General features: G+C 33.1%; 1 pseudogene; it reads right to left on the minus strand.

The window, feature by feature from the left end:
- Positions 1–7,646: 7,646 nt before the first annotated feature.
- Positions 7,647–10,290, minus strand: LOC107626614 (lactoylglutathione lyase-like; annotated as a pseudogene).
- Positions 10,291–10,569: the final 279 nt, after the last annotated feature.

The raw sequence follows: 10,569 nt of genomic DNA on the forward strand, positions 1-10,569 counted from the left end.
AGTCTTTACAAATATAATAATAATCAAATGTTAATTTTTAGACAACTAATGATGTAAAAAAAAGATAATAAATTAGTTTTTAATACAAAATACTTTCTCTATTTAAATAAACAAGAGCAAGCAAAAGATAACATAATTGATAATCAAGTCCAAGTGATCTTAAAATTGAAATTTATATCTTCATATGACAAATTTGGAGCTTGATCAACATTTTTCTTATTTTGATTTGCATCTATATCTTTCATAAGAAACACTGCATTATGATGTTATGCAGAACATCAGAATAAGAGAAAAAAGAGTTTGAAGAGAGAGATACAAGAAACTAGTTACGTTGTATGATAACTATGATAACTTTCAGGGAGCAACAAAAATATAAACTATGATAACTTTCAGGAAACAACAAAAAAAAACAAGAAAATTGAAATAGAAAGATCAGGGGGAACTCATTAACAAATTCAAGGTTCATGATAATCAGTAACAAATTTCAGCAACACATTCGGTTTTCAGCAACAAAATTAAAACAGAAAGATCAGGGGGAACTCACCAAATCGGGTTGCACGAAGGAATCTGACGGCGAAGGAGAAGCTGATGGCGAGGGAGAAGCTAACGGCAAGGCTCGAAGCAAGAAGACGACAATGAAGACCAGTCCACCGGGACCTGTTGCCTCTATTACCGGCGACGAAGAGCGCAGGGAAGGGAGAGATCGAGACCAGGTGTGAGACAGAGACCGTGAGAAGCAAGAAGATGACCACCACCACTACCCGAGGGACCAGATGCGGTTCCGTCTGCTTCTGCCGCCAACGAAGCGAACACTGGGGCACGAGACGCGACGACGACCAAGGTGAGTGGACGAGGTGAGAGACTGAGAAAGGGACGAGGTGAGGCCATGAAAGATTGAGAGTGACGACTGTCAAGGTGAGGGGAGAGACGAGAAAGGGACTACTGAGTATTGAGTTCCGACTGCCGAGCTAGAGATGGAGAGAGCGCAGAGACTGGCTGGGTTAGGGGGTTTTACTTAGACTCTCAGAGTCAAGAGTCTTAGATTTGGCATTTGGGCATAGGGTTTCATCTAAAGGGAAAGGTTAGGAAGGGGGTTATTAAAGGACGCCGTTTCAAGTAATAGGAAGAAAAATAAAAATAAAAATGACCAGGATCGGGTTAAATTAACCAGCCGGATCATTGGATTTCATGAAAACCCGTTTGGTCGAACCGGGTCTGTTGCACAACCAGTTCAATGAGTGGCTTGGCCCGACCAAGTAACCGGGTGACCGAGTTTTCGGTCGAATCGGCCAGGTCAAGCCGGATTTGATAACTATGTCTACAATAGACCACAAATAAAGGTACAAATATCCTACATAATATAATTTGCAACATCCATGTACAGGTCTCCAATATTCATTAAAAGTTTTCAACTATCGTCATTTTGATCTACATTATTACTTAATAGACCAAAAATTACAACAGGTGGATAGCTTTTTGTCATCTCCCAAAGCAATCACTCGATATTTCCTCACAACATCCTTCATTATTTTTCCTCCATCTTATGTTATATGTCCATTCCCTTTGTAGCATTTAGCAACATGATACATATATAGAGATATCTTTTAGTCATCACAATATGTTTTTAGATGCCCTTTATATCAATGCATATCTCAACTTTGCTTTCTTCCTTCTTTCTTTCTCTTTTTATTTCTTTCTCTCTTTTTGCTTAACTCATTTTCTTCCTTGACATCTTTTGATTGTAAATTATTAATTTTTTTTAATCCAAAATGGGACGAAAGTGATCCCAGAGATTGTGTTTCTTGAACTTCTCAACTTTTTCATTGAATAATAATATTCTGTGTGATCTGATATATTTCAATTAACAAATTAACATAGACAATAATAAAAGACAGAAATATGGTTGGTCTAACAAGCAGTCATCAGTTGCATAACCATAAAGGAGTCGCATTACGTGAATAAAGGATAAATTGAGAATCGCAAACAATCATATGCAAGACACTTATTAAATTGTATTTAATGAAGATCGATAAGTGAACCTAAATGGTAAGCAGAACAAAAGCAAACTAAGGCCTTCATTCTTCCATTTGTCTTTAATTAAATTCAAATGACAAGCAAATTAAGTCCCTAAAATGTTAACTAGTTCATTCTTTTATAAAGCAGCAAGGTTTAATCATACACAAGCAAATTAAGCCTCTATTTGGGAAGAACACATCACAAATATTAAAAAGCTCTAACTAAATTGAATAAAGTTTAATCACACTGTATTTTCATCTCATAAAGAGGCAACCCAGAACTAACCTAATAAAAAAGATAGATGAACAAAGAATTTTAAAATTGAACTAATCCATATTCTTAACTAATCAAGTCATCAATATTCAATAATCAATTAATCAAAAATCAAGAGATGCACAGAAAAGTAGAAGAAAAAATACGTCATCAATATCCATTTTATTAAGCAATTTCTAGTGCCAAAGCTCTATTATTCGAGAAAATGACACAAAACAATCATACAAAATACCATAGTATAAAAAAAATAAATTCAATTCACAAAGGAAGAGGAAAAAAATATTTAGATAAAATCAAACAAGAGACACAAATTTAGGTTCCAAATTGAGAAATGATAACAAATAGAAGATAAAGAAGGAGAACGCATACCTAATTTTCTGAAGGAAGGAGACGTTTGTTGCAATGCTGGCAGCAGAGTTTGCAGGCGGCGGCGGAGGCTGCTAGTGGATAGAATAGCGGCGGTGTGCGTAGAGAAAGCAAAAGGTTGGAGAGGGAGTACAGAGTAGAGAGCACAGCAGCAGCGAAGAGAGGAGAAGTGAGCAGATCGGCATCGAGCTCAAAGGTTGCAGCCTCAACAACAATAGTAACGGTGTACAATGAAGAGATCAGAGGGATGCTGGAGAAAGAAGTGGCTGCCATTCTGGTCTATGACAGGGTGGAAGACTGAGGGGCTGTGGAAGAAGAATATTGGAAATTTGAAAGTAGTGGGTATTGTTGGGTAAGCAAAGAGAAAATGGGATGTCATAGTCGTTGGGGTATTTTTTGGAGGGTTTGTCACTCATGTATTAATTTGAAATCTTTAGATTTTTTTATTTTTGTTAATAGTTTATTAGTTTAACAATATTTCTTTATATTTAAAGATCAAATTAAAATTATGATTAAAAATCAAATATTTCAAATTTAAACAATAAAATTTAAGAGGCTAAATTGGAATAAATTAAAATAGTTTGAATATCTTACGAATAAACTATGTCAAAATATGACAAATTAGAGGATTGGAAATTGAGTGTGACTAACTTACATCCTATATATGTATATATTATAAAAATATGTTATAGGTGGGTATTAAACCAAGGATCTCTCACTTAGTGCAAAACCCTAAAAAATACCCTAAAAATCCTAAAAGATCATAGAAAACTCCTAAAAAAACCCTAAAAAACCCTAAAGAATCCTGGAAAACCCTAGAAAACCCTAAAAAACTCTAGATAACCCTAGAAAACTTTAGAAAAACCCTAGAAAACCCTAAAAATTACTAGAAAATCCTTGAAAATCCTACAAAATCCTAGATAATCCTAAAAAACACTAGAAAAACCCTAGAAAATCCTACAAAACCCTAGAAATTCATAAATAACCCTAGAAAACTTTAGAAAACCCTAGAAAATAATAGAAAAATCCTAGAAAACCTTAGAAAAATCTAGAAAATCCTAGAAAAACTCTAAAAATCCTAAAAACCATAAAAAAATCCTAAAAACCTAAAAATCTTAGAAAATTTTAGAAAACCCTAGAAAAACCTAGAAAACCTTAGAAAACCCTTGAAAACCCTAGAAAACCCTAGAAAAATCCTAGAAAACCCTAAATAACACTAGAAAATCCTCGAAAACCCTAGAAAACCCTAGAAAACCCTAAAAATCATAAAAACAAATCCTAGAAAAAACCATAAAAACCCTAGAAAAATCATAAAAAACCCTAGAAAACCCTAAAAAACATAGAAAATTCTGAAAAATCCTAGAAAAAACTTAGAAAATCCTAGAAGATTCTAGAAAATCCTAGAAAAACCATAAAAACTGTAGAAAACCCTAGATAACCCTAAAAAATCCTAGAAAATCCTAAAAAATCCTAGAAAAACCATAGAAAACCATAGAAAAACTTAGAAGATCATAGAAAACTGTAGAAAAACCATAGAAAATCCTAGAAGATCCTAAAATATCCTAGAAAATCGTAGAAATCCCTAGAAATCCCTAAATAACACTAGAAAATCTTTGATAACCCTAGAAAACCCTAAAAAATCTTAGAAAATAATAGAAACCCTAAAAACCCTAGAAATCTTAGTAAATATTAAAAAATCCTAAAAAGTCCTAGAAAACCCTAGAAAAACCTAGAAAATCCAAGAAAATAATAGAAAAACCTTAGAAAACTCTAGAAAAATCTATAAAATCCTAGAAAAATACTGAAAAATCCTAAAAACCATAAAAACACCCTTGAAAGTCCTAAAAACCCTAGAAAATCCTGGAAAACCCTAGAAAAAACCTAAAAAACACTTGAAAACTCTAAAAAACAAAAAAAACGTTAGAAGATTCTAAAAAACCTAGATAACCCTAGAAAAACCTAAAAAAACATAAAAAAAAAACCCTAGAAAACCCTATATAACCTTAGAAAACACTAAATAACCATAGAAAACCTTAGAAAATACAAAAAAACCTAAAAACCCCCTAAAAAAACCATAGAAAATCCTAAAAAAATTCCTAGGAAACCCTAGAAAATACAAAAAAAAATCCTAGAAAATCCTAGAAAACCCTAGATAACCCAAGAAAACCCTAGAAAAATCCTAGAAAATCCTAAAAATGCTAAACACCCTAGAAAAATCCTAGAAAAACCCGAGAAAACCTAAGAAAAAATCTAGAAAACCCTAGAAAACCTTAAAAAATCCTAGAAAAAACAAAAAAAAATTTCTAAAAAACCCTAAAAAAATCTTAGAAAACCCTAAAAATCCTAAAAACCCTAGATAGACCTAGACAAAACCTAGAAAATCCTTGAAACTCCTCAAAAACCTAACAAAATCCTAAAAAACCTAGAAAACACTAGAAAACTCTAAAAAAAACCCTAAAAATCATGAAAAAAAATTCTAGAAAATCCCAAAAACTCTAGAAAACCCTAGAAAAAACCTAGAAAACCCTAGATAACCATAAAAAATCCTAGAAAACCCTAATAAAACCCTAAAAAAACCCTAGATAATACTAGAGAACCCTAGAAAACCTTAGATAACCCTAGAAAATTCTAGAAAAATCCTAAAAAACCATAGAAAAACCTAGAAAATTTTAAAAAACCCTACATAATATCTTTTGCAACATCCATGTACAGGTCTCCAACATTCATTAAAAGTTTTCACCTATCGTATTTTAATATACATTATTACTTAATAGACAAAAAATTAAAGCAGGTGGATAGCTTTTTGTCATCTTCAGAAGCAATCACTCAATATTTCCTCACAACATCCTTCATTATTTTCCTTCCATCTTTTGTTATATGTCCATTCCCTTTGTAGCATTTAGCAACATGATACATATATAGAGATATCTTTTAATTTAGTCATCACAATGTGTTTTTAGATTTTTTTTATATAAATGAATATCTCAACTTTTCTTTAGAATAGCGGCGGTGTGAGTAGAGAAAGCAAAAGGTTGGAGAGGGAATACAGAGTAGAGAGCACAACAACAGCGAAGAGATGAGAAGTGAGCAGATCGGCATCGAGCTCAAAGGTTGCATCCTCAACAGCAATAGTAACAGTGTACAATGAAGAGATCAAAGGGATGCTAGAGAAAGAAGTGGTTGCCGTTCTAGTCTATGACAGGGTGGGAGACTGAGGGGCTGTGGAAGAAGAATATTGGAGATTTGAAAGTAGTGGGTATTGTTGGGTAAGCAAAGAGAAAATGGGATGTCATAGTCGTTGGGGTATTTTTTGGGGGGTTTGTCACTCATGTATTAATTTGAAATCTTTAGATTTTTCATTTTTGTTAATAGTTTATTAGTTTAACAATATTTCTTTATATTTAAAGATCAAATTAAAATTATGATTAAAAATCAAATATTTCAAATTTAAACAATAAAATTTAAGAGGCTAAATTGGAATAAATTAAAATAGTTTGAATACCTTACGAATAAACTATGTCAAAATTTGACAAGTTAGAGGATTGGAAATTGAGTGTGACTAACTTACATCCTATATATGTATATGTTATAAAAATATGTTATAGGTGGGTATTAAACCAAGGATCTCTCACTTAGAGCAAAACCCTAAAAAATACCCTATAAAATCCTAAAAAATCCTATAAAACTCCTAGAAAACCCTACAAAACCCTAAAAAATCTTGGAAAACCCTAGAAAACTTTAAAAAACCCTAGAAAACCCTAGAAAACTTTAGAAAAATCCTAGAAAACCCTAAAAAAACCTAAGTACCTAACAAACCCTAGAAAACCCTAGAAAATCCAAGAAAAACCCTAAAAAATCCTAGAAAACCCTAGATAATCCTAGAAAACCCTAGAAAATCCTAAAAATCCTAAAAAACATTAGAAAAATCCTAGAAAACCCTACAAAACCCTATAAAACCTTAGATAATCCTGGAAAACTTTAGAAAAATACTTGAAAACCCTAGAAAATAATAGAAAAATCCTAGAAAACCTTAGAAAAATCTAGAAAATCCTGGAAAAACCCTAAAAATCCCTCTAGTCGATGAAAAATGCGAGAAAGGAAGAGAAGCAAACATCTTGCTGGCATTGGACTCTGTTTTCGAAGGAGGGGAGCTTCTAAAGCGTACAAGAAAAGGTATCCTTAAAATATTTATAGAAATTGAAATAAATTAAAACAAATGGCAAATGCACATAGAAGTTTATATTTATAACACAAAGTATCCCTTTCTTTCTGAATGTCAAATGCAGGAGATCTTCACTTGAAGCAAGTATCTTTCAATATGAATTCAAATTTACAGGTAATTGCTAGAAGAAACTCAAAAATCCATCAACAAATAATAGGCATAGGAGATAATCATAACCACTGATTTTGTTGATATCTCTAATTAAATAGTTACATGGAATGTTCTAACAAAATTACAACAGGTTATAGCAAAAATGAAGAGCAAGCACATGGCAGGAACATTCACCAAAAAGAAGAAATGTAAGCTCAAAGTTTCATTCATAACTATTCTTTCCCACAATCTGAAAACCAATGCTTTAAGGTATGGCCTATAAAATCGCAGGTATAGTCACCGGAGTCTGCAGTGATGTCTAAGCTTGGCCGGGAAGAGAGAAGGAAGACTAAATAGAAAAGAGGGCATATTTCGGAATTAAAACTGCAGAAAGGATAATAGAGTTTGAATGTGAGAGTAAAAGAGACAAACAGTTCTGGCTTGATGGGATTCAGTATATGTTGAATTGCCATGCCAAAGCGGCATAAATATAAACAAAAAATAAGAAAAAATAAAATGGCTGATATGGGGTTGCTTTTTCTACTTCTCTTTTACTTTTACTTTGTGAGATGCTTATAAAGATGTACATTTGATAGAATAACTGTAAGATTTTGCCAAGGACATTGATAGAGTACAATGATTTCAATGAAGAGGCATAGGATCTAGAACTGTTACATTGTCACTCTAATTCCTTCAGGAAATCAGCATTATCAACAAAAGCCTACATAATTAATACACAAGTCAAACTTTAAAATACAATAAGATGGTATCATTCTATGCCAAAGTTTCGGGTATAAATGAAAGGAGAACTCAGATGATAGGTATAGAGAAAAAGCAGTAGTGGTAAATAGTATTTTGAGTTATGTTTGGTGTACATATCTTGCATCGCAAGTCATCCGACTCACCCCGTTCAACCGTGGATAGTGTGAGTCGGCATGGTGTTTAAAATAAAATATATTTGCCTAGTATTTCTCACGTTATTTCACATATGATTCATTCCTCTCTAATTACATATCAAACACAAACCACCCATGAATTCATCAACATAGTTGACCTGGTTGAAGTCTTAGAAGAAGCACATAATAAATCCCATACAATCAAATAGATGGAAAGGTTATGCATACCAATTTCCAACCATCAGGGTCTAAGCAAACTGCTATCTTGGTGTTGATACCTGGCAGCGGCCCAGGTTCACGGATAATCTTGCCTCCACACAGTTTGATTGCTTTGCACTCTTATACACATCATTTGTGCCTATTGCAATATGTGCAAACACATAAATGAGTTACATTCTAACAGTAAGATATAGAAAATAGACACGGAGAACAACACAAAAATCAATAAAACCACTTTCGAAAATGGAAAACAAATAGTATCTACCTGTCCATAGCCATTTCCTTTGTCATAATTAGGGATTCCGTAGATATATGTAAGTTCTAGAACAGTGTTCTTATCTTCAGGACCATACCCATTGTGGCAACTGTATTCTGTAAACCAATCAGAACCAATGACAATTGATAGCTAAAAATCAATAAAATCATGTTTTTTGTTTTTACTTTTTTTTCTTCACAAAATCTAATAAGCAAAAGTTACTGAAAATGAAAACAGAAACCAAACAAGCCAACTTGCGCATGATATTAATAATTGCCACCAGCATAAGTTTACCTTGTGCTCAGGATTGTCTTTCCTACGCAGAAGTTGCATGCCAATAGACTTTTGAAATCCATAAAAACAAGGAAAAATATTAATACATGAAAGAAAGATGGAATTCACTTCATGAAAGAACCTTTCACATTTTCATCCTATCAGGAGTAGAAAACACTCACTTTCTGATAGAAGATTATGGCATGGTCAAGATCGCCTACACGAAGTGATACTTAGCATAGGGGTTCGGAAGTAAGTCCTCTTTCCAAGAGCTCAAATTCATAACCATCAGGATATTGGATGAAAGAAGTTACTGTGCTGCCACCTTTGACAGGCCCTGGTTCCTTGATAACCTTTTCACCTTTTGCTTTTATCAGATCAACTGCCTTGGCAGTCTAGAAATTGGAGTAAGGACAATAATCATCATAATTAAAGTCAGAAATTTGACAGAGACATGCAGCATACATGAAAATTGAGCATCAATAAAAGGAAATGTACCAAAAACCACTCTTAAAAAGACCATTTAGTTTTTAACTTCCTGTGAGAATTTCATAGTTTGAAGATAACAACACACATTGATTAATTGGCTGGTGATGTTAGATAAGCTGGTAACTAATGTTCATGAAAAATATAAATTGGTTCTTAATGCACCAATGTGTTCAATTGGAGACTCTATTTGAGTTTTAAGTTGTTGTTGCTTAATTCTACAATATCAACAATCATGCTTTGTTTTCTAATTGTTCTATAATAGGAGCTTACATCTTCAACTACAACACCCAAATGACCAAACCCATTTCCAATGTCATACTTGTCCACTCCATAATCTGCAATGATCAAGAAATACAAACAAGAAACATGAGAAGCACAAACTATTTTATGCTAAACAAAAGTTTGTATCTTGCACATCTAAACTCACTGTAGGTAAGCTCAACTGTAAAATTGGAATCTTCAGGGCCATATCCAAGAAAAGGATTTGTGTATCTTTCTTCAGGTATATCATGTTTTCTCAACAGCTTCATGCCAAGGCACTCAGTGTAAAACCTAAATATATATACACATTCTGAAAATGTAATCAAGATTTAAGAATATAGTATAATAATTGCATTAATTTAGGGCGATTGAAGCATCATAGGTAGCATACTTTATAGTCTTATCCAAGTCCCCAACACGGTACACAACATGTAAGAATCTTCTATTGTCATTTTTGACCCATTCAAACAAGTTTTGCTCTGGTTGAATTAGATTCTCTGCTGCATTAGCCTTTGCTACTCTAAACAATTCTGAACCTTTTACACCAAATAACAGAGATTGGGACTGTGGAATAGCTAAAAAAATTGCCATAACAATTCTGTTAATGTAAACAGAGTAATAATATAATTAATTAACTCTAAGTATCAAATGGATAATAATAAAGATGATGTGAATGGAGGTTAATTACCAAAAGGACCAGAAAGAAGGTGAAAGAGAACTAGTCTTCTAGAAGGGTTAGGGTTGTAAGAGGAAATGCATATAGTGATAGAAGGGAAATTAAAAGAACAAGTTGTTGATAACATTAAGGATGAGGTCATGGGCATTGCCATTGCCATTTGGCAATGCTGCAAATTGCTAATGATGCTGGTTGCCTTGTTCTCTTCTCGACTACCTAAACCAAACAGCTCTATCCACCATGCATCATGCATGGACAGTAATTATTGTTAACGGGCTTTTATTAGATTGGGCTTTAGCCCATTGTAACTACAGCGTTTCGTAGAGTTTGGGCTTTTATTTACATCATTGAGTCTGCTCGTTTTAATTTTCTTTCATCAATTCATTCGGCAAAACCTTTGTATAAAAATTCAGTCTTAAATTTTCAAATTGCGCATATTTATTATTTACCATCGTGATTTTGTTAGTATACAATACGTGTTGAATCTCAAGAAGGAAGAAAAACATATTGACAAATTGAACCACTAGTTTTG

Source organism: Arachis ipaensis, chromosome B2 (genome assembly GCF_059453495.1).
Source record: "Arachis ipaensis isolate K30076 ecotype BB chromosome B2, ASM5945349v1, whole genome shotgun sequence".
Lineage (NCBI taxonomy): Eukaryota > Viridiplantae > Streptophyta > Magnoliopsida > Fabales > Fabaceae > Arachis > Arachis ipaensis.